Source organism: Zootoca vivipara, chromosome 12 (genome assembly GCF_963506605.1).
Source record: "Zootoca vivipara chromosome 12, rZooViv1.1, whole genome shotgun sequence".
NCBI classification, from domain to species: Eukaryota; Metazoa; Chordata; class Lepidosauria; order Squamata; family Lacertidae; genus Zootoca; species Zootoca vivipara.
This window is the reverse complement of record NC_083287.1, coordinates 28097838-28121179: the sequence shown is the minus strand read 5'-3', so window position 1 is coordinate 28121179 and position 23342 is coordinate 28097838.

Genomic DNA, 23342 nt, shown 5'->3' with positions numbered 1-23342 from the left:
TCTTAATTATATTTCAGTTCAACAATTATTTTGATAAAACACATATTTCGTTATGTGCAAATGGCTTTAGATACCTATTAGGTCCATAAATTATCACATAGGCTATGTTCAACCAAAAAAAAAAACTGTGACAATTTGTTGTTGACAAAGGACAGCTGGACATATAAAGGACCCCATTACCTTCAGTAGCTTAGGGCCTCATCAAACCTAAATCCGGCCCTGCTACCCGGTGTTGTTCCCATCAACCCTAGTTAGGCTCAATAGTGGACAGGAGAGGCCCTGCTCTCTTTTAAGTCTGGAAACCTTAAAGAGAAACCAGCAGATGCTTTGCTTGGAAATTAAACAAAGGGTCTGCTGGTTTCTCTTTAAGGTTTCCAGACTCAAAAGAGAGCAGGGCAATTAAAGGCACAGAAGTCCTGTCCACTATTGAGTCTGGCAACCCTAGCCCTAGTCAGTTTAGCCAATGGTATAGGATGATGGGACCTGCAGTCCACAACATCTTGAGGACATTGTGTTGACTACCCTGATCTACACAGATTGAAAATAGCTCTCCAAGTTTGTAGACAGATGTCTTTCCCAGCCTTTAGTAGAGATGCCAGGGACTGGGATCTTTTGTATTCAGAGCAAGTACTCCACCACTGAGCTGCAGATCCTCTTAAACTGATGGTCATAGAATTTTCTTTCACTTTGAATCAAATAAGCTGAGCACTCCATCCCAGATTGCATAACTTGGGGGTGGTCAGGGATGGGGAAACAAGTCAAATAAAGCTTTCTAAAACAGTGAAACTGAATAGGGTGGGAATAGGTAACTTTGCTGCTCACTCTGAGCAGCATTAACAGCTCCCAACACGTTAAGATAATGCTACACACTCTTAAATGATAAGTTACAGTCTAAAGTCCTTAGGTGAACAATCATTTTTTTTAGTCTTGCCTTTGACAGAGTCCTGACAATTGATAATCACAAGTTTGCAATTATTGCCCTGCTCTGCTTCAGCACAGTTTTTTTGGCATAGCAACGCTTAATTATTTGCACAAAGCCTCCCAAACAAATGGATGACACATCAGGCTCGGTGCCACATGGCGCCGTGCGCTCACTTGGTGTGGGATCTGCACCCCGCTCTGCCATCCAGTCTCCCGCTAAAGTTCCAGTGCTTCACAACCAAAACCAGAACATAAAGGCTAAAATAGAATGTGGGAAATGTAATCTTATCTTTGGATGCAAAGCCGACTCCCAAGTTTCAATCAGACACTCATGTCACCCAAGTACAGATTGTGGTGGCATCAGAAAAAAATATTGGAGCAGAGGATTCAGAAAAGGGAAAGCACATGTAGACATGTATGTCTTTGTCCTACATGTTAGATTTCCGAAAAAAGAAATAACAGGGCATTTCAAATTAATACTTCAACTCTAAATATTTTTTAGCTGATATTAGCCCAATTTATTTTGATTGTGTTCACCTTTTCAAAGTGCTTAGGATTCCACCCTTATTTTAAATTTCCTGTTTGGGATTCTATTTTTTACACACACCCACACCATATTTCCCCATGTATAAGACACCCCTTATTTTGGGGGACTCAAAATTAAGAAAACGCTCAGTTGTTTTTGGGGAGAGTTGCCCAGAGCTGTTGAGCTTTTTTGGGGGGGGGTTGATGAAAATCGCTCACCTGCATGAACATCGCGATGGCTGCTTATTGTCTGTCCCCTCACCGGCAGAAGCCGCCAATCACCTGTCCAATTTACGCAGAAACAGCCAATCAACAACAGCCCTTGCCACAGCCACCAATAACATGCCCAATAGCCAATGACAATCTCAGGCTCACGGCAGCAGCCAATCACACATCCCCCCTATGCATTATCCATGTATAAGACAGCCCCATATTTTTTAACCTTATTATATATATATATATATCCCTTGTCTTATACACGGAAAAGTATGGTATATGGGGAAAGTGCCCTTCAAGTACGAATGGAGACCCAGCAATGAAGTTGTAAGGAGGATGGATCTCCTTACTGGGGGAGTGTACTGAGCCCCTCGCCCCATCAGGCATTTATGTATGCAGAGAATAAGAATCATAGCTAGAAGGGACCTTGGAGATCCCGGAACTCAATTCAGAAGAAATAAAACCAAAAAGTCCTGTATTCTATGCAAGGATGCCGGGGTGTGCAGAAACAGCTGCCAACTAACTCTCACCTGAAAGCACCACTTGTGAATATTGGCACATTTATTTATTTATTTTTATTTTTATTTATTTATTGAATTTATATACCACCCTATACCCTGAGGGTTGTCCACATTGCTGTTGCAATTTGCGTGTTAGTAGCAAACCAGAAAGCGGGGGGGGGGGGTCCTTTACAGAGTTACTGTCAATGTTTAAACATATTAAAGTGATGCTGTTGCTTCTTTGCCCCAGCTTTGCTAAGGGTGCCGTTTCGCTTTTCCTGTCTCTTTACTAATTTACATAAATGCAGTTGTTTCTTTGTGGTAGGCACATCTCCAGAGCTTCGTGCGGCTCATGAAAAATTAATCCGAGATCCATTATTATTTGTGCGCTGTGTTAATAATGGATTAGATGTGCAAACAGCCTGGCTGCGGATGGAATAGGTGGGCACACTTTGGCTAGACCAGTCAAAGCTGCTGCTGAGACTACCCTTTTATGACATGTAAGAGTCTAATGCTTATTGGTTTGCTCTTTTACCGGGGGCAGAGGAAGAGGACTTGGCATAAAGCAGTTGCATCCAAGAGGTACCCATCAAATGTGTTAGTGAGGATATATTTTGAGTATTGATCACAACACTCTCCCCTGGTGCATGGATGATTAATTCACTATTAACTCCTAAGCTATGACTAAACCGAAGAATACATTTTAATAAGTGGCAGTACTTCCTCTAAAGTGCAGGCTGTAATATAATGCTCAATATCAGTCAAGCTGCCTGGAGCACTGTGTATTTATGTCTTCGATATGCACGGACAGGAAGTTCGTCCTAAAATGTAGGCCATTAAAAATTATTTCTTCATTTGCCACGAGTTCTTCTGCTTGGGGTGTGAGATTATTCAACCCTCTGCTTAGGGCATTGTTTAGGCTCAGAATGCCCTCAGAGCCTACCAAACCCTCTGATGTTCACAGAAGGGGTTCTAGTGAGTCTGGATAGCTCAGTTGGCTAGAGCAGTGTTTCTCAACCAGTGTGCCTCCAGATGTTTTGGGACTACAACTCCCATCATTCCTGACCACTGGTCTTGCTAGCTAGGGATGATGGGAGTTGTAGTCCCAAAACATCTGGAGGCACACTGGTTGAGAAACACTGGGCTAGAGCATGGTGTTGATAACGCCAAGGTTGCAGGTTCAATCCCTGTATGGGACAACTGCATATTCCTGCATTGCAGGGGGTGGACTAGATGATCCCCAGGGTCCCTTTCCAACTCTACAATTCTGTGATTCTTCTCATCATAGGCTATCCAGACTTAGCAGCTATTATGTTTCTTTGCCCCCTTTACCGTTACAGAAGCCCTCGCAATTCTGTTCCTCTATTCACAGAAACAATTTGGTTTGATTTTGCCCTCATCTAGGACATGTCTACTTCCTAAACATTCTTAAGATTTCACTGCATATTGTTTTATAACCCTTATCAGCTTTTAGATTAATTTCCAAATTTGTGTTTAGCCTCATCTTGTGATTTTATGCTGAATTTTGCTTCTATTGTTTATTGCATTTAAAGGTGTGTTATTCCTTGCTCATTTTGTTACAGCCCAGCCTAGAAATACTGTTACTGATTAAAATATATAAACAGAACAGAACACCATTTTTTTCCTGCTCAAATGGCAATGAAGAAAATTTCTAAATTCTAAAGAAACCTTTTTCCTGCATAGAAAACACCAGAATTCAATCCATCTAATGATCATGCTATGGCTTTAATTAAACCAACAGATTTCACTTGATCTCTTTTTACCTTTAATTTAAAAATGTACCTATCTTGAACTAATGAGTCATCAAGTGGTCGTAATAATTTCTTCTCTAATGCTTCTCAATGGCCTCCATTTGAAACTGAAAAGTAAATGTTATATATGTTACCAAATGGTCAGACTGATATGAGTTTTGTGATGAAATGTCACCTGGCTAGAACAATATTCTTGTTCCTAGAGTTGAAGTAGGATAACACTGGTTATCTCCCTTGCCCTGAAGTAAATGTGTTAGGTCTTCCCAACCCAGGGAAGGGAACTATTATGCCTTAAATAACCTGGCTGTGCAAGCTCTGCAGAGATAAACTCTGCATCTCTCTCTTGCCATTAATGGACAACAATTGAGGTCACATCTTTACCTGATGTGTTGGTGGGAGATCTGTGATTAATTCTCCACAGGAGCAATTCAGATCAGGACTGTGGCTGCTTGAGAAGGGGGAGTTAACTACACACACACACACACACACACACACACACACACACACACACACACACACTTTTCTCAGTGCTGAGGTCCTGATCCAAATCTCACCACCACCTGCAGCTGCAATTACCATCTAAATAACCCACTGTGAATGAAATCATGGATCTCTTATCATCTCATCTAGTTGTATCATAGGTGCCAAGTTCCAGATTGAAAAATCCAGGATCAGCAGTGCTGCAACACCGGAAGTCGCTTCTACGCACTTCCAGACATGCGTAGAAGCATAGCTGCCAAGTTCCGGATTGAAAAATCCAGGACCAGCAGCGGCGTGGCACCGGAAGTCGCTTCTACGGGACTTCTGGACATGCGTAGAAGCAACTTCTGGCACTCTGCCCATTTCCAAAATGGCCGCGGCGCCAAAAGTCACTTCTACGCATGTCTGGGCGTGTCTGGGCATGCGTAGAAGTGACTTCTGGTGCTGCAGACATTTTGGAAATGGGCAGAGCGGCACCAGAAACCTGGCCGCCAGCAGGAGCTGCTTACCGGGAGATTTACGGGAGAAAAATCCATTCGGGAGACCAGTGGGAAACGGTAAGAAAATACGGGGGTTTCCCGGGCAAAATGGGGTACTTGGCAGCTATGGTAGAAGCGACTTCTGGCGCTGCGGACATTTTGGAAATGGGCACAGCGGCATCAGAAGTCGCTTCTACGCATGTCTGGCACAGCACCAGAAGAACATGGCCGCTGGCAGGAGCTCCGTAGTCCGGGGGAATACGGGGTATTTTGCCATTCGGGACACCTGCGGGAAACGGTAAGAAAATACGGGGGTTTTCCGGGGAAAACGGGGTACCAAGCCTCCTTGGTTGGGGCGCCCGCCCTGTGGAACGCCCTCCCATCAGATGTTAAGGCGATAAATAAATATACAACTCTTAGAAGACATCTGAAGGAAGCATTGTGTAATTAATTTTTTTCATGTTTGATGTTTGATATTTGATCTTGTGTTCTTATATCTGCTGGAAGTTTCCCAGAGTAGCTGAGGCAACCCAGTCAGATGGGTGGGGTACTACTACAACTTATTATTATTATTCACAGGGCAGTAGTCAGTGAAACCAATAGTAGGTGGAACCGAAGTCACCTAGGGTTGCCATACATCCAGATATAGCTAGGAATTGGCTGTCCTTAACAGCTCAAAAACTGAGATTTTGCAACCCTACCAATGGCTGTCTGAGCCTGTTTCTGCGCCACCCTTCTCCCTGTTGAATTTTACTAAGGAGCAGGGAGCTGACAGCCAGTTCCACCCCCTTGAAAAGCTGTAGCTGAGCTTGGTGGGTAGAAGGACTTGGTATAAGATAGTTCCCCATGTTTCTTAGAATGTTTCTTAGAATACCTTCAAGCAAGTGAAACATTGGATCTACTGATCTCCCTTTTAGAGGGCCTTATTAATAAAAGGTTTTGGAACAATTATCTTAATAAGAGCTAGCGATGACATTATTAAGAACCAATTACCCTATCTTGTCTTTATATCTATAAATTAAAGCCTCGGCTTGTCTTTGTCTTACCCTCTACCATGACCAATTGTTTAGCAATTGACCTCTATCCTCATCTTAACTTATTCTATGCCATGACCTTTCAAGAAGTATGTTCTGAAGAGGATGAGTCATGGCAACAGGTCTCTAATAATATGGCTGTGGGGCCAGATTTTCTAAACAGAACAGATGTAGATGCCTAAATTGTATTGTTAAGGTCCTGAGGTTTATGGCAAATCTGGACACTTTTGGTCCTTCAATGTTAATCAGGGAGGTAAATACCACGGAATCCTTGACTTTTCCAGATAAAATAGCAAAGGGTCATCCACCTTGGAACTCTGGAGAAGTCATTAAAATCATTGTTCTGATTAACTTGGAGTGGTTCCTGAAAAGAGAAGTAAAAAATGCTTAGAAGATGATTAAATTGTTGCTGTAGTGTATAACCTGATTCAGTGGCTGAAACAATTGCACGGCACTCTCAGGATACCTGGGGTGAAGGAATGGAAACCATGAAGTTGGTGGGGTGGGATTTCAGGGTTCGAGTGTCATGGTGTTGGCTTGGACGACAGACCAACACATTTTTGTTAAGCAGTTGATTTATTGTGTGCAAAAAATTAAACATCTAGCTCATGGAAATCTCTCAGTCCTTTCTTTGGGTTCCTGGCAAACAATGATCTCCCACCCTCAACAGCAGCAAGACATATTAGTAAGGCTTTTGACAAATTCCCCTGCGATAGTTTTGTGGAGAAGCTGGTAACATGTGGGCTGGATGAGAAAACTATCAGGTGGATTTGAAGCTGGTTGACTGACTGAACCCAAAGACTGCTCACTTTAGTACGTGAAATGGGAGGATGGTGCCTTGTCCTTTTCCTCAGCCAGGAAAATGGCTAGGACTTCCCCTGTACACATTAACATCTAAAGAGGGAGCCCAACCCGAAGACCATCGAGTCCAGACTCTAAAACAGGCATCGGCAACCTCCGGCCCATGGGCCGCCCGTGAACCGAGCCGCCCGCTCGGCAAGTCCCCCGCACACTGCGGTAAACCGGCACAGCGCAGCACGGGGACTCACCGAGCAGCACCGGAAATCACATCTATGCAGCTGCAGAAGCGATTTCTGGCGCTGTGGACATTTTGGAAATGGGCAGCCAGCACCAGAATTTGCTTGTGTACAGCCGTGGGCATGCACAGAAGCCATTTCCGGTGTTTGGGACATGGGCAGCACGGCACCAGAAATCACTTCTGCGCCTGTGCGGCCCATGTCTGGCCCACGGACGATAGTCCATGGGAATCCTCCGGCCCACAGGCAGAAAACGTTGCCGACGCCTGCTCTAAAATTACCTAAATATACTATCGAAGGGCATGCTCTTGCACAGAAAATAAAACAAATGCCCTCATTTCTCCCATTCACTCCAAAGACCTGTGTGGTTCTGCAATGCCTAACTGTGTCCATGGATTTCTGAATGCATTTCAGCTGATGGTGCAATGCTGGTTTACTCCTTTTTGTGAGTGCTAATCTCCCTGTTCCATCAACAGTGAAATGTTGTGCATTTTTAATCAGAAGTTAGTCCCACTGTGCTCAGTGGAGCTTGCACCCAGCACAGTTTACATAGAATTGTTTATCTTTTCGATTACCATACTTACATAGCACCCTTTGCACAAGCCACAAGGTGGTTATCATCAAAATCAAGCAAGGGTTTTTTTTTTTTAAGGCAGCACAAAAATAGACTAACACAACCCATGTTGTTGTTATTTAGTGGTTTAGTCATGTCCGACTCTTTGTGACCCCATGGACCAGAGCACGCCAGGCACTGCCTCCCGCAGTTTGGTCAGACGACTCATGTTGGTAGCTTCAAGAACACTGTCCAGCCATCTCGTTCTCTGTCGTCCCCTTCTCCTTGCGGACCTTTTTTGGCAAGGTGATGTCTCTGCTTTTTAAGATGCTGTCTAGGTTTGTCATTGCTTTTCTCCCAATAAGCAGGCGTCTTTTAATTTTGTGACTGCTGTCACCATCTGCAGTGATCATGGAACCCAAGAAAGTAAAATCTCTCACACTACCCATAACATTTTTTTTAAAAAAATAAAACTCAAAAAAATGACGCAGCAACCTATAACAATTTATGCGGCAAGATGGGGTGTAGAGAAAGTACGAGCATTAAGATAGAGAATAGGAGAACATAACAAATGCCATGTTTCTTCCCTCAGATCTAAGCTTCTGTAGCAGATTTAACATGATGTTCCATTATGTGAAAGGCTGCTTTCTAAAAAGATCTAAAAATTGTTAATTTTGACTGTCAGTTACCACCAGAGCAGCTGCTGTTCGGTGAAAACCCACAAATACACTTTTTAAAATGAGAGTGTAATATTTTAAGGCTTTTTCAGGCACCTTCCCAGCCTTTGAAGACCTGGTAGGAGAGATTTAGACAAAGTGCATTTCTTCATAACCTTAAATTTTAAATATTACTATCAGAGGTTTGTTTTGTTTTGTTTATATATATATAAAATCAGTATATAATCTCAGTATAAATGGTGAGCATTTAAGGTCCCCAACCCTAATCTGCGAGTTGCCATCTGATTGGATTTTATTCTGATCCTGATCTGATTTTTGGATTCATTTTATTTATTGCCTGATTTTATGTTAATGTATTATACATTTGATGTTAGCCGCTCTGAGGCCGGTTTTGGGCTGGGAGGACGGGGTATAAATTATTATTATTATTATTATTATTATTATTATTATTATTATTATTACAGGAAAGTGGCAATGCAAAGTAGACTTAATTGTTTTATTGTGTAATTGTAATTATGAATGTTTATATTTTATTGTTTTTGTAATTAGTTTGTATACCTGTAAACTGCTTAGCAGCCTATTTTGATATTAAGCAATATGTAAATACAGACAGACAGACAGTATTTGACCTAACAATTTTTGTAGATTTCAAGATTTTCATCAACCATTCTTCCTTTGAGGGTCTTCTCGCCTCCTTCCATATCTGTGCATAGAGAATTCCCACTGTGCAATCAGGTATCCTTACACTGGGTTCCTCTAGCACAAGGCTGTCCAACTTCTGAGAGACTGAGATCTACTCAAGATCAACCAGGATCGACCACGGACATCCCACTCTACCGTAAGTCATTTGACTATGGCCCTTAGCTTGGGAAACACTTGCCTGCAAGTGCTCCAATTGGAGAACAGCCTTTACCAAAGGTATCATGGGCTTTGAAGACACTCAAACTCAGGACTCAAGGGAGAAACGTGCTAAGAGATCCAGCGCCGAGGGCCTTCTGGCGGTTCCCTCATTGCGAGAAGTGAGGTTACAGGGAACCTCGGTAGTGGCACCTGCTCTGTGGAACACCCTTCCATCAGATGTCAAGAAAATAAACAGATATCAAGGAAATAAGCAGCTATCCTATTTTTAAAAGGCATCTGAAGGCAGCCCTGTTTAGGGAAGTTTTTAATATTTAATGCTGTATTGTTTTAACACTCAATTGGGAGCTGCCCAGAGTGGCTGGGGAGACTCAGCCAGATGGGCGGGGTACAAATAATAAATTAGTAGTAGTAGTAGTAGTAGTATATTTGCTTGGCAAATCCACACCGTGATCAACTCCTGCCCGGAAACCTATGTCCCCACTGTGGAAGGACTTGTGGATCCAGAATTGGCCTCCACAATCACTTACGGACTCATTGTTAAAACCGTGTTTATGGAAGACAATCTTACTCAGCTACGAGTGGTCGCCAAAGAAAGGAAGGAAGGAAGTACTTAAAGTGGATTGCAGTGCTCTGTCTCCCTGTCACAACAAATCCACTCTTCTTCTTTTTCTAACAAAGAAAGTTTTCTGATTAGGAAAGTGATGGGAAAAAATGCACTGAAAGGTGTGGGATGAATGAATGATTAACAAGTTGACATGCAACACATGCAAGCAAATCAGGAAAAAATGTTCGTTTTCATTTAACTTAACATAAACAAATCAGAATGGATGCTCAATGAAGACTGGAGATAGTCTAACCACATAAGTTTCCATTGCCATCAGGAAGAGCCCATGACTAAGGCAGGATATGTGAATATGTTTGAAAAGTTATTTCTTCTTGTTTTCCCCCCTCTCTCCTTAAAACACACGCTCAAGAAAAAGATTTGACATCTTGCCAACAGAGGGCAACAGTCAAGCTACGACAAACCCACATCTATCATTTTTGTGACTTCCAATGACTTAGAAGGACACATAGAAAACCCTCATCTGCTTTTATGGATATGACTGTGTAATTGCAGTGTAATTATGGCAAACAACACAGCTCCAGAAAATTATCTTGGAGGAAAACAGCTGGTTCTCTTTAACAAACTGAGATGAAATCTTGTCACTTAAAATAAAACAAAATTCAAAGGGGGTAAAATACTAAAATATAGATACTGGTTATAAACAGACAAAACCAACAAAAGGACTTTTGAAAACAAAAATGAAAGAGAAGGGTAAAAAATACAGGAAACTGGGGAATACAAAACACTAGGTTCTTATCTCACGTGGTTTTATTTTGTAAGACAAAACAGGTTCCTGCAATATTAACACTTGCTGCTTAAGTTTCACTTATGGGGCATCTCATTTCAAAAAGTGAAAGGTTTGACCCAACAGCCTGCACAATTTATCATCCAAACCGAAGTCCCACATTCAAACTATTTACAGCCGAAGTTCTTCGTTGCAGAAATATAATCTATATTCAGATCTACGGCACCAGTCTTCACCAACCCCCAGACATTTTGGACTAAGTTTATCTGAAAAGTAGCATGCAAAGTAGCTTTCAAGGTAGTTAAAATAAATACATTAAAAAATAGCTTAAATAAATTGTCTGAATTCTACAAAATGCCTTGTGTAGCAGTGTACATTCTTGAACAACTGCGGAGTTTGGAGATGTTATCTTTCTTTTAATCCATTTGGGGAGTTATCCTTCTCTTAATCCAAAATTTTGAGGCAATTCAAAGTTGTCAAAAACTGCTCTGGCAGTTAAAGATGCTGGAAAACGGTTTACTTCCATCCATTTTCTTCAGCAAAAAAATCTGTTTCCCCCCACCTCCTCTTTTCATCATGTAAGCAAGAGGCATTGTGTAGATGCAATTCTGCCTGCTCTGTGGTGATGAGAATGTCAACATTCTACAGCTTGTTGTCAGTAGCCTCACTTCATCTTTTCTCCCAGACTAATGTTTGGTTAAAGATTGTGCGAGAGAGTGTTGTGTTCTCCCCTCCGCCCAGCCTCCTATTTCATTCCTGCATGTCTGTAGTAACCTGTCAACTGTATAACTGTTCCCTTCATCCATCCATACTTCAAGGTCAAACATTTTATGAGGTGTGTTGAGCAACAAGAGACACAGAGAAGTGAAATGTGCAGTCCTTCCAAGTTTCAGATGCAGATAAATATTTAGTGGACCTTCATAAAAGGTCAAACTGGTGAGCTTTCTGGATAAAATTAAGAATCATGTCCATATTGCCTCTGAGGCTTATGAAAATAAATCTGCTGGTGGTGGAAGCCTGGAGAGAGAGAGAGAGAGAAAGGGGGGGGGGAACCAAGTAATGTACAATATCATCTGAAGGCAGCCCTGTTCAGGGAAATTTTTAATGTGTGATATTTTAATGTATTTTAAATCATTGTTGGAAACCACCCAGAGTGGCTGGGGAAACCCAGCCAGATGGGTGGGGTACAAATTATTATTATTATTATTATTATTATTATTATTATTATTATACAATATGCAAAAATCCGTATACCATGGTAAAGTGTGCAGATAAATGCATCCGAAAATAACATACAAAATGCATTATAGTGGAGAAAATTGCTTTGCAAAAATATTTGTATTTTAGGGGAAATTGCATATAACACTGTGTACAGCAGGTGAAATTCGTACAAATATGCTGACTACTTTCCAAGAAAACTTTTTTAAAAAAGCAAACTGATGTAGAAATGTCGAGAACTGAAGTTATGATTGGAAAAATGAGAAACTGCGTGAAGCGTAAATTGACATATTCACCCATCTGTAACAGGAAGCTCACTAACAACCTGTTTGAAGACTGATAGATGCCATTCCTAAATAGATTTACTAATTTGAAGACAATCCTTAAGCATAAGAGCTCCCATCAACCACATCTACCAAGGTGGGAAGGGTTCTCAACAAGAACATATTCTGTGTAAGGATATCATGTGTGCTTCAGTTTCCTAAAAAATAAAACACAAACAAACAAACAAACAACATTCCAGGCATTAATTCACACACCACCACTGTTCATAGTTAGTTATCAGCATTACTAGTGGAAGATCTTTACCAGCAAATAGCTGTGCTTAAAATGACTGCCTTGGCCTTTAGACTTTTCAGGAAGTCTAATGAGGACCTCAGAGGTCATGGTATGACTCATTCAGTGAAGTCATTTTTCCAATTAGTCTTCTGACAAATGCATTATGTGTAGAAGTAATTAAGGATGCATTTTAAGAACAAGTGATTCCAATCGGACTCAAAGATGGTGAAGAAATCTGCTAACACCAATTCCATCCTTTCTTTTTTTTAATGTACTAAAGGCATGGTGATTTAATACATCAAGTGGGTTTGTTTTCAGGCTAAAGCTGCTTGAGGTGTGTATGTTTATACATAAAATGACTTTACATACAAAGACTTTTGTTAAAGCTATGGTTTTCCCAGTAGTGATGTATGGAAGTGAGAGCTGGACCATAAAGAAGGCTGATCGCCGAAGAATTGATGCTTTTGAATTGTGGTGCTGGAGGAGACTCTTGAGAGTCCCATGGACTGCAAGAAAATCAAACCTATCCATTCTTAAGGAAATCAGCCCTGAGTGCTCCCTGGAAGGACAGATCGTGAAGCTGAGGCTCCAATACTTTGGCCACCTCATGAGAAGAGAAGAATCCTTGGAAAAGACCCTGATGTTGGGAAAGATTGAGGGCACTAGGAGAAGGGGACGTCAGAAGACAAGATGGTTGGACAGTGTTCTCGAAGCTACGAACATGAGTTTGACCAAACTGCGGGAGGCAGTGCAAGACAGGAGTGCCTGGCGTGCTATGGTCCATGGGGTCACGAAGAGTCGGACACGACTAAACGACTAAACAACAACACAAAGACTTTGTCTTTGTTGCAGCCTGACCTTCAATTAGTCCATTCAGGGAAGTTGGATCTAAGTTTCTTGTGCCTTCTTGTTTTGCATGTTCAGACCCAGAGACCTCCCCCTTAAATAAATTCACACGACTCAAATTTTAGTTTGGTTTTAGGCAGAATTTAGGCCACAACTTTATTACAGAAAGTGAGTGGTTGCCTAGGTTCTGGTTCGACTAGCTCCCTGCACCCTTGCAGGCAGCGCTGACCCAGGGCACCAGCATAGGTCAGCCAAGGGTGAACAGCTGGATAGGCAAAAAAGCTGGGAACAGACCATGTCCACTACCCAGATGTCCTGGCCCTCTCGGTGGCAGCTGGGCATCGGCTTCCTCGCCATGCACATTGCTGCAACAGCTGCGACCAGGGGCATCTTTCCCGTTGGACTCAGTGGCGCCCTGCGCCACGGTGCCCGCCCAGCAGGGGCGCATCGAGGAGGCACACAGAGCAGCCTGCGTGCCGGCCTCACCTGCTTTGCTCCTTTCCCAGCGGTGGTGCCTGAAGCGAGGCGGCAACGGTGGCGGCGGCAGAGCTGCCCAGCCCAGCTGCCCGATGCCGCACGCTCCTCAGGGCGCAGATCACCGTGCCTCCGACAAAGCCGCCTTGACTACCCCACAATAGTCGCACCTCGGCACTTTGCAAGCAAAGCCCAGTCCAAAAATGTACTGAAGGTTTCAAAGGCTGCAAAGGATATAGAGCAGCCCATAGGCATAGATGGAGCTTATTATCCACATAATAAGCTCCATCCAACTGGAACCCAAGCAACTTAAAGCCATGTGGATGAACAGGAAGTAAGCTGAAGGCAGCTTCCACATCACACTTTGCCAAAAGTGCACCTTTCCCAAAACTCCTGATCAATTTAACTGCTTGGTCAAAGGTGGCATACTTGACACAACACAACTCAGGAGGGATAGCATCATTTACTGATGAACCCTGTGGGTAAGATGAATTACGAATTAAGTGAAATTGCCCGGGGGGCTTTTTGGGCACCACGCCCAAAGGGGGAAAGGTGGAAATCCGGGTAAGGAAGGTGCTCAAGTGGGCCAGCTATCCTACTCAAAGCCAGTTCCTTCCTGATCTTTTGCGTTGCAACATCAGGCATCTCTCTTACTGATTTCTGATTTCTGATTTTCAAAGCCCTAGGAGGGAACCACTGGGATATGAAAGCCTTCAGAAAATCCAAACCACAAATACGAAGCAGCAGCCACGTCAGGGTACCTGCGTAGCCAATGCCCTCAAGGCAGGAGTACGAGCTAGGGTCAATAAGACCTCACTTAAGCAGAACGGGCGGTGAAAAAATTCAGTAATCTATCAGAGAAGGAACTCTCAAATGATACCAAAGTGATCAGCTGGACAGATAAATTCAAAGCCCCAAAGTTGCAGCTGCAGCCATAACTGAGGATAAAAAGCCGCTGCGCAAAGAGCCTGAAGGCAAAGTTAAGCGGGCAGTGGCAAGCTCCGCAAACCGGGAGCACTCAGCGGGCAGAAGCCCCGTGGGGCGAAAGCCCCTCTAGGGGGAAGGGAAAGGAAGGGAAAGGAATAATTACTAACAAAGGAGGGGGAGAAAACAATTGGAAGGAATTAAGGGAAAGAAGGGATACTGGAAAGAGGTCACCAGGATGATCCGTCAAAGGAAAATCTCACTGCACAGAGGACATGCTGTTAGCTTGTTCCAAATGCATGCACTGAAAGAGGAAGCTCTGGGTCACGTGCATGGGAAAACAGTGACCCTATCGATGTTCTAGTTACAGGTAGGTGGCCGTGTTGTTGGCAACTTATTACCAAGCTTAAAACCATGGAGAGACCAGGTCTGAATAAAGACATTGGATTCTTATCTACATGATAAAGCTATCTTTAGCCATCTCACCCCTTGCTTTTTCCTGTAAGACCAATTGCAGTAGTTAGCAGTCGTCAACAGCCATCAGTCGGCCAATCACCCACTCCCACCACAAGGAGGGAGCAATACCCCTCCCCACCCTCTCACTATATATAAGCATCTGGTGGCTTCTGTTTCAGTGTATCTGAAGAAGTGGGCATGCACACGAAAGTTCATACCAATGACAAACTTAGTTGGTCTCTAAGGCGCTGCTGGAAGGAATTTTCCTATAGATGTTGTTGGACTACAAGTCCCATTATCCTTGACCACTGGCAATGCTGGCTGGAGCTGATAGGAGGCAGAGTCCTCCTATCAACATCTCTGGAGGGCCAAGAGGCCCAATCCCTGATATATATACGGTACACACATTAACTATTTTGTTCGGCTAGTCAAATATTTTTTCAGTCTAATCCCTGATCAGTCTGTTAAATGGCAATGCAAGGAGAACCTTCTTGGTGGTGGTGCCCCAGTTTTTGAACTCTTTCCCATTTGTGGCATGGCTGTTGCCTACTTTTCAAAGTTTTAGACGCCAGCTGAAGACATCATTAGTTGCCTGGGTTTTTAGTGGACTCTTTATACCAGCAGTGATGTTTGTAGTTAGTTGGTTGTGACTTTCCTGGCTTGTTTCTAGCAAATGCATTGTGAACTTGGAACCGTTTTAGTTCTAACCTGCTCTGAAATTGCTGTCCAATAAGTAGCAGGTAAGTAATTTAAATGAAGTAAAATAAGTACGCTATAATTGGCAGCCACAGAAATGACACTGTGACTATAACAAAACAGTGCTTGCAAGAAAACGAACCTCCCAAACTGTTCATATGAAAAGTTGTTTGTACTGAACACATTTAATCAAGATACAAGAGTTTGCACAAAGATTTTATAAACAAAGAAAAATGAATACGTTGGGGGGGGGAATAATTTATTCACTATGAATTATTCACCCATCTCTAATTGCACGGATGCTGCATAAAATTAAGCATTATTGTCACAGTGGCCGGAGTGGACTACTTCAGAGTAACGACGCTACGCAGCTCTGCATTTTATTCTTTTATTGGTGCTGCGTATTTACAGTGCTCAAGTCATTGCTATTTACACGGAGCGATGTTGTCAGTCGGTTTCAGAACCTCCTAATGGCTTTTGGCGCGTCTTTCTCCAACACAAAAGCTTTGGCAGACCCATCCTCTTGCCCCTCCTCTTCCTGCGTAATTCTGGAGTTGGGGGGATGGGTCTTCCCCCCTTACTTGCCCCTTCCTGTCCCACCTGGGACCCTGGCTCCTCTACCCTGCCTGAGCCTCGGACACGACTTCCTGCTTCCCCACTGGAATCGGAACTCTCCCTGCTTTCCCCTTTGCTCGGGGACGGGCTTGAACTCAGGAGGGGAGGGACTTCGCGATATCCCCTGTCCCTCACATCCACCCCCCTCCCAAGCTCTCCTTCACCCCTCCCCAGGCCCCCCCCATGTGTCGGTGACGACTGGAAGCCTAAAAACTCGGTGCTCTCCGATCCCGTTGGTGTGAACACCTCCCCCCAGTCCTGCGAGCCCCCCCCTTCCGCCTGGGAGGACGGGAATCCCAAAAAGTCCGTGGCGTCTGAGCTGGTGGGGGTAAAAATGTTTTGCCAATCTGCTCCTTCCTCTGACTGGGTGGATCTTGGCGACACCCATACCTCATCCTCTGGTTCCTCAAACTCCGCTTCCCAGCGCCATGGTGAGCTGTTCTCCCGTGCCTCCTCCTCCTCCCCCTCCCTTTCCATGTGCCAGGGCTTGGGTCTGTGGGGAAAGAGGGCGTGAAATTCTTCCACCAAGAATTCCTCCTGTATCTGAGTGGCGGGAACCCATTCATTCTGGGACGGTGGGGCATCCTCCCATGCCATGAGGTACTCCAGGCCCCCCACCCCCCACCTTGAATCCAGGATGGCCGTGGCCTCATTGAGTTGCTCCCTGTTTTCCCTCTCCCCCCCTCCCTCGGGGGTTTGTTCGCTGTCCCTGAGCCTGCTGCTTTCCCTGTACGGCGACAGCAGCGATCTATGAAACACTGGATGCACCCTCATGTCCTCTGGCAGTGCCAGCCTGTATGCCACCGGGTTGACCTGTTGCGTGACCGTGAAGGGGCCCAGCCATTTGGGTGCCAGCTTCTTGCACCTCCCTCTGGTGGGAAGGCCCTCCGAGGACAACCACACCTTGTCCCCCACCCTGATGACCTCCCCTTGTCGCCTGTGGCGATCTGCCCCCTTTTTGTACGCTTCCTTGGCCCTCTCCAAGTGTTCTCTGAGCTGCTGGTGCACCGTCTCCAGTTCCTCTGCCCAATCCTCAGCCTGTGGGCCCTCCTCCTCCTCCTCCTCCCTCTCCCTCTCTGGGAAAGATCTGAGGTCGCGCCCGTAATTGGCCTTAAAGGGCGACACCCCTGTGGAGACGTGCACTGCATTGTTGTAGGCAAATTCTGCTAGTGGCAAGCGATCCACCCAGTCCGTTTGCCGCTGGCTGACGTAGCATCTCAGGTACTGCTGCAGAATGGCGTTGACCCTCTCCGCTTGTCCGTTGGTCTGCGGGTGTCTAGCCGTCGACAAGCTGACCTCCACCTGCAGGAGGTTCATGAGCCGCCGCCAGAACCTGGAAACAAATTGGCGGCCACGATCCGAAATAACCCTTAAAGGTAATCCATGCAGTCTGAAAATGTGATCAACAAACAGTTTGGCTGTCTCTTCTGCCGAGACTGCCCTGGCACACGGTATAAAGTGACACATTTTGGACATGAGGTCCACCACCACCAACACTGCAGTCTTACCCCTGGACGAAGGCAGATCTGTGATGAAGTCCATGGACACCACTTCCCACGGCCTGTGTGGTGTGGCTAAGGGCTCCAGCCACCCTGGTGGCGCTGCTCTGACCACCTTCGCCCGCTGGCAGGTGGTACAGCCCCTTACATAGTCTCGAACATCTTCCCGCACCCCTGGCCACCAGAAGTGTCTCATGACTAGGTGAGCGGTTTTGTCCCTTCCAAAATGCCCCGCTGTAGGGTTGTCGTGCATCTGCTTGAGGACCGTACGTCGAAGCTGGGTGGTGGGTAGGTACAGCGCACCCTTGTAGAAAAGCAGCCCTCTGCGTTCTGCAAAGTCTTTTGCCTGCTCCCTCCCCCCTCTCAGTTCTCTGAAGATGCGGTTGGCAAATTCATCCGCTGCCGTCAGTGCTGTGAGTTCTGCCTCGCTCACCACAGCTGCTCCGCAGGACCATGCCGACGGGGGGAAAATGTGCCTTGGGGCTGGTGGCGCCTCCTCCTCCATGTACTCTGGCTTGCGGGAGAGGGCATCCGCCCTGACATTCTGCTCCCCCGGGATGTAGTGGATGGAGAAGTTGAAGTTCGAGAAGAACTCTGCCCACCGTATCTGCCGCTGGTTGAGCACCCTGGCAGTTCTCCAGAACTCCAGGTTCTTGTGGTCTGTGCACACCTGGATGGGGTGCTTTGCGCCCACCAGGAAGTGTCGCCAGTGCTGGAACGCAGCGTAGATCGCAAGAAGTTCCCTATCAAACACTGTGTAGTTGCGTTCAGGCTGTGTCAGCTTCCTGGAGAAGAAGGCACAGGGTCTCCACTCCCTGTTGGCGTCCAGTTGCAACAAAATTGCGCCCACAGCTTTCTCAGAAGCATCTGTCTCAATGCGTAGGGGCGCGTCCTGCACCACATGGAACAGGTTTTGGTCTGAGGCGAACACTCTCTTGAGGCTTTCGAACGCTGCTTGCGCCTCTGGTGTCCACTTGAACTTCTGCTTGCCTCTCAGGCAGTCCGTGATGGGAGCCGTAACGCGAGAGAAGTTCTTGATGAACTTCCTGTAGAAGTTAGCGAAGCCTAGTAGGCGTTGGGCATCTTTGCGCGTCCTGGGGCTGTGCCAGTCCAGGATGGCCTGCACCTTGTCCTTGTCCATCGCCAGCCCCTTGTCTGACAGCTTGTAGCCCAGGAAGTCCACCTCTTTGGTGTGAAACTTGCACTTCTCCAGCTTCACATACAGGTGGTTCTCCTTCAGGCGTTGCAACACCTCTCTGACATCTTTCACGTGCTGCACTGGGTCATTCGAGTAGATAAGGATGTCATCTAGGAAGACCAAGCATTTCCTGAAGAGGAGGGACCCCAGGACGTGGTGCATGAAGGCCTGGAAGCATGCTGAGCCCCCTTGCAAACCGAAGGGCATCACCAGATATTCAAAAGAGCCCAGAGGCGTGAACATCGTGGTTTTCCATTCATCTCCTTCCCGGATCCTGATCAAGTTGTACGCCCCCCTTAGGTCCAGCTTGGTGAAAATCTTGCCCCTGCGTGCCGCTGTCAGGAGATCATCCACTCTGGGCATGGGGAAAGCCACTGGCTCTGTCACCGAATTCAGCCGTCTAAAGTCCACCACAAGACGGCGCTGTTGCGTGTCTTTCTTGTCCACCCAGAAGACCGGGCTGCCCCCTGCTGCCTTGCTTTCCCTTATGAACCCCCGCTTGAGGTTCTTGTCGATGAAAGCGCGCAGATCCTCCAGCTCCTGGTCTGACATGGCGTACAGCTTGGCTGGGGGTATCGTCGCCCCTGGCACCAGGTTGATCTGGCAGTCAAAAGGCCTGTGCGGGGGTAGGTGGTCGGACTCCGCTTCGCTGAAGACCTCCTGCAGGTCCCAGTACTGCTTGGGTATTGCCTCACCCCCTTTGATATGCATGGTGGCCACCGTGGCTATCGGAGGCCCCTCCCCTGGTTGGTGCTGCATGCAATGTTCCAGACAAAAGTCCGACCCAAACGTGATGCACCTCTGGTGCCAACTGATGGAGGGGTCGTGGCGCGCCAGCCAGCTCATGCCCAAGACGATGGGGGGGTCTGAGATGGTGGTGACGTTGAACGCCAGTGTCTCTGAGTGCCTTCCCACCGTCATTCTCATGGGGGGGGTTTGATGTGTGATGGCCCCTCCCAGCAGCTCCCTGCCGTCAATGGTTGCCACGTGCAGAGGAAAATCCAACTGCAAAAGCTGGATTTGGTGCTCTTCTGCAAAGCTTCTCGAGAAGAAGTTGGCGGACGCCCCACTGTCAATTAAGGCGAGGACCGTCAGGGGATAGCCATTTGGGAGCGTTAGCGTCACTTCTAGAACCACTCCTGCTCTGGGAGGGGTGGGCTGGCTCTGCACCTCTCTGTGCGGGTGGGCGGGCTGGGGCTGTTGTCTGCTGACTGTGCCTGGCTGCTGCCCCTTGTCTCCTGCAGCCAGGCTTTCCCGTTTCCCTGCTGTGGTGCTGCGTCAGTGGGGGAGGGCACCACCGTTCCCGCCTTTCCTTGCCACTCCCTGCGATGTGGGCAGTCTCTGACGAGATGCTGGGGTGAGTTGCAGAGAAAGCAATTCCCGCCCCTTCCCTCCTTGCGTCTTGGCGCCGCTGGGGTTTGAAAAGCCCGCGCGCGCGCGCTATCAATCTGCATGGGCTCCTGGTCCTGGCTGGCTCCAGGCGTGGCTTGAAAGGGTTGTTGAGGGAGTGGCTTCTCCTGCGACCGTGGGAACCAAGCCCGCTTTGCGCGCGTCGCTTGCTTGTCGTTCCACCGGGATTCCTGCCTCACCCCCACCGCCAGAGCTGCTTTGCTCAGCTGATCCATAGTACTGGGCTTTGGACCTCTCGAGAGTTCATCCTTCACCTCCTCGCTCAAACCCAAGTAAAACGCAGCTTGCATGGGAGGCGAATCCAAAACCCACCCCAGTCTGTGCACCAGCATGGTGAATTTCGCCCAATATGCGCGAACTGTCATATTTCCTTGGCGTAAATTATGCAGTTCCTCCTTAGTCTGGTCCAAATGACTATCGGACGAATACATCGTCCTCAAACCTTCTAGAAATTGTTGGACATTTTTCATGCAAGGATTCTTGGTTGCGATTAATGGTCTTAGCCACTCCCTGGCTGCTCCGGTGAGATGTTCCACAATAAACGCTACTCTGTGCTCATCATCGGGGAACTCATTCTGGTGCAGCTCAAGAGCATACACGATCTCAGTCTCAAAGCCCTGAAACTCCTTCGGGTCTCCATTGAACTTGCTTACAAGGGTCCCTGCTCTCCTTCCTGGCAGCACTTGGACTTGGGGAGCCCCTCCCGCCTTGTTTTTCTCTGCATCCAGCTTGTTTTGGAGGTCTACCGCCACCGCCCTTAAATGCTGCTCTTTTTCCTGGAGCTCTCTCACCTGTTCCGCAAGTTGTAGCCGGTCGTCCTGGACCTTCTTAGTCTCCTCTTTAGCTGCCTTCAATTCTCCCTGCGCCTGCAGCGACAGCTGTTGCAGTTCTAGCTGGGCTTGCTCAGCGATCTGCCGCCACTTCTCCGCCTCGGACACGCTCATCCCGGCAACTCCGAAGTAGCCCAAAAATGATTAGGAGGTTGCTGTCACAGTGGCCGGAGTGGACTACTTCAGAGTAACGACGCTACGCAGCTCTGCATTTTATTCTTTTATTGGTGCTGCGTATTTACAGTGCTCAAGTCATTGCTATTTACACGGAGCGATGTTGTCAGTCGGTTTCAGAACCTCCTAATGGCTTTTGGCGCGTCTTTCTCCAACACAAAAGCTTTGGCAGACCCATCCTCTTGCCCCTCCTCTTCCTGCGTAATTCTGGAGTTGGGGGGATGGGTCTTCCCCCCTTACTTGCCCCTTCCTGTCCCACCTGGGACCCTGGCTCCTCTACCCTGCCTGAGCCTCGGACACGACTTCCTGCTTCCCCACTGGAATCGGAACTCTCCCTGCTTTCCCCTTTGCTCGGGGACGGGCTTGAACTCAGGAGGGGAGGGACTTCGCGATATCCCCTGTCCCTCACAATTATCCTGAGATACGAAGACCAGTTACAACCATGTGCAATCTACAAAGCTCTGCAAAAGCCTCTTTGCACTGCAAAACAACCTAAGTCATTCCAATAGGCAAATGGGTTTTACTCCTTCCTTGTACTATTATCCAGAGTTACTGTGGCTGGCTATAGGTTATTATTTGTGGAGGGGAGAATTCAGAGATTAGGAAGCAGTTCCTCATGTTGTGATTCCTACTCAGCTGCACTATGTTTGTGAATTGCCATAACCACATTGTTTGGGTCCATCATAAGCCAACCTTCCTTAACTAGGTGCCCTCCAGAAGTTTTGGACTACAAGTCCCATCAACCCCAGCCAGCACGGCTAATGGTCAGGGATTACAGAAGTTGTAGGGCACCAAATTGAGGAAAGCTGCCCTAGACCTTTCCCTCTCAGTCAGCACCTCACCAAGATGGGCAGTGATGGGAAAGAACCACAAGAACAGCTAGCTCTATGACTTGTGGAGCATGGTTGTGTACGATTGCAACACAGGGATGCATGCAACGACGAATATATGCGAAAGAGGCTCTCAGAGATATTAGACTGAGAGGTGAACACGAAAAAGTGTTCACCCAAATCAAGTTGCATTCAGCTTTCAGTGTAAATTCACTCCCAATGTATGTGTAGCAATGCTTGCTTGGTTACCGTTGTGCACAAATAAGCACTCAAAATTCTTAGAATCATAGAATCATAGAATTGGAAGAGACCACAAGGGCCATCCAGTCCAACCCCCTGCCAAGCAGGAAACACCATCAAAGCATTCTTGGCATATGATTGTCAAGCCTCTGCTTAAAGACCTCCAAAGAAGGAGACTCCACCACACTCCTTGGCAGCAAATTCCACTGCCGAACAGCTCTTACTGTCAGAAAGTTCTTCCTAATGTTTAGGTGGAATCTTCTTTCTTGTAGTTTGAAGCCATTGCTCCGTGTCCGCTTCTCTGGAGCAGCAGAAAACAACCTTTCTCCCTCCTTTATATGACATCCTTTTATATATTTGAACATGGCTATCATATCACCCCTTAACCTTCTCTTCTCCAGGCTAAACATACCCAGCTCCCTAAGCCGTTCCTCATAAGGCATCGTTTCCAGGCCTTTGACCATTTTGGTTGCCCTCCTCTGGACACGTTCCAGCTTGTCAGTATCCTTCTTGAACTGTGGTGCCCAGAACTGGACACAGTACTCCAGGTGAGGTCTGACCAGAGCAGAATACAGTGGTACTATTACTTCCCTTGATCTAGATGCTATACTCCTATTGATGCAGCCCAGAATTGCATTGGCTTTTTTAGCTGCTGCATCACACTGTTGACTCATATCAAGTTTGTGGTCTACCAAGACTCCTAGATCCTTTTCACATGTACTGCTCTCAAGCCAGGTGTCACCCATCCTGTATTTGTGCCTGTAAATGTACTTTACATTTCTCCTTGTTAAAATTCATCTTGTTTGCTTTGGCCCAGTTGTCTAATCTGTTAAGGTCATTTTGACGTGTGATCCTGTCCTCTGGGGTATTAGCCACCCCTCCCAATTTGGTGTCATCTTCACCCTACTTGTGGGCAGAGAAATTGGGAGGACCTTTTTGCATCATTTCTGCAAGTAGCAGTAGCAGGAAC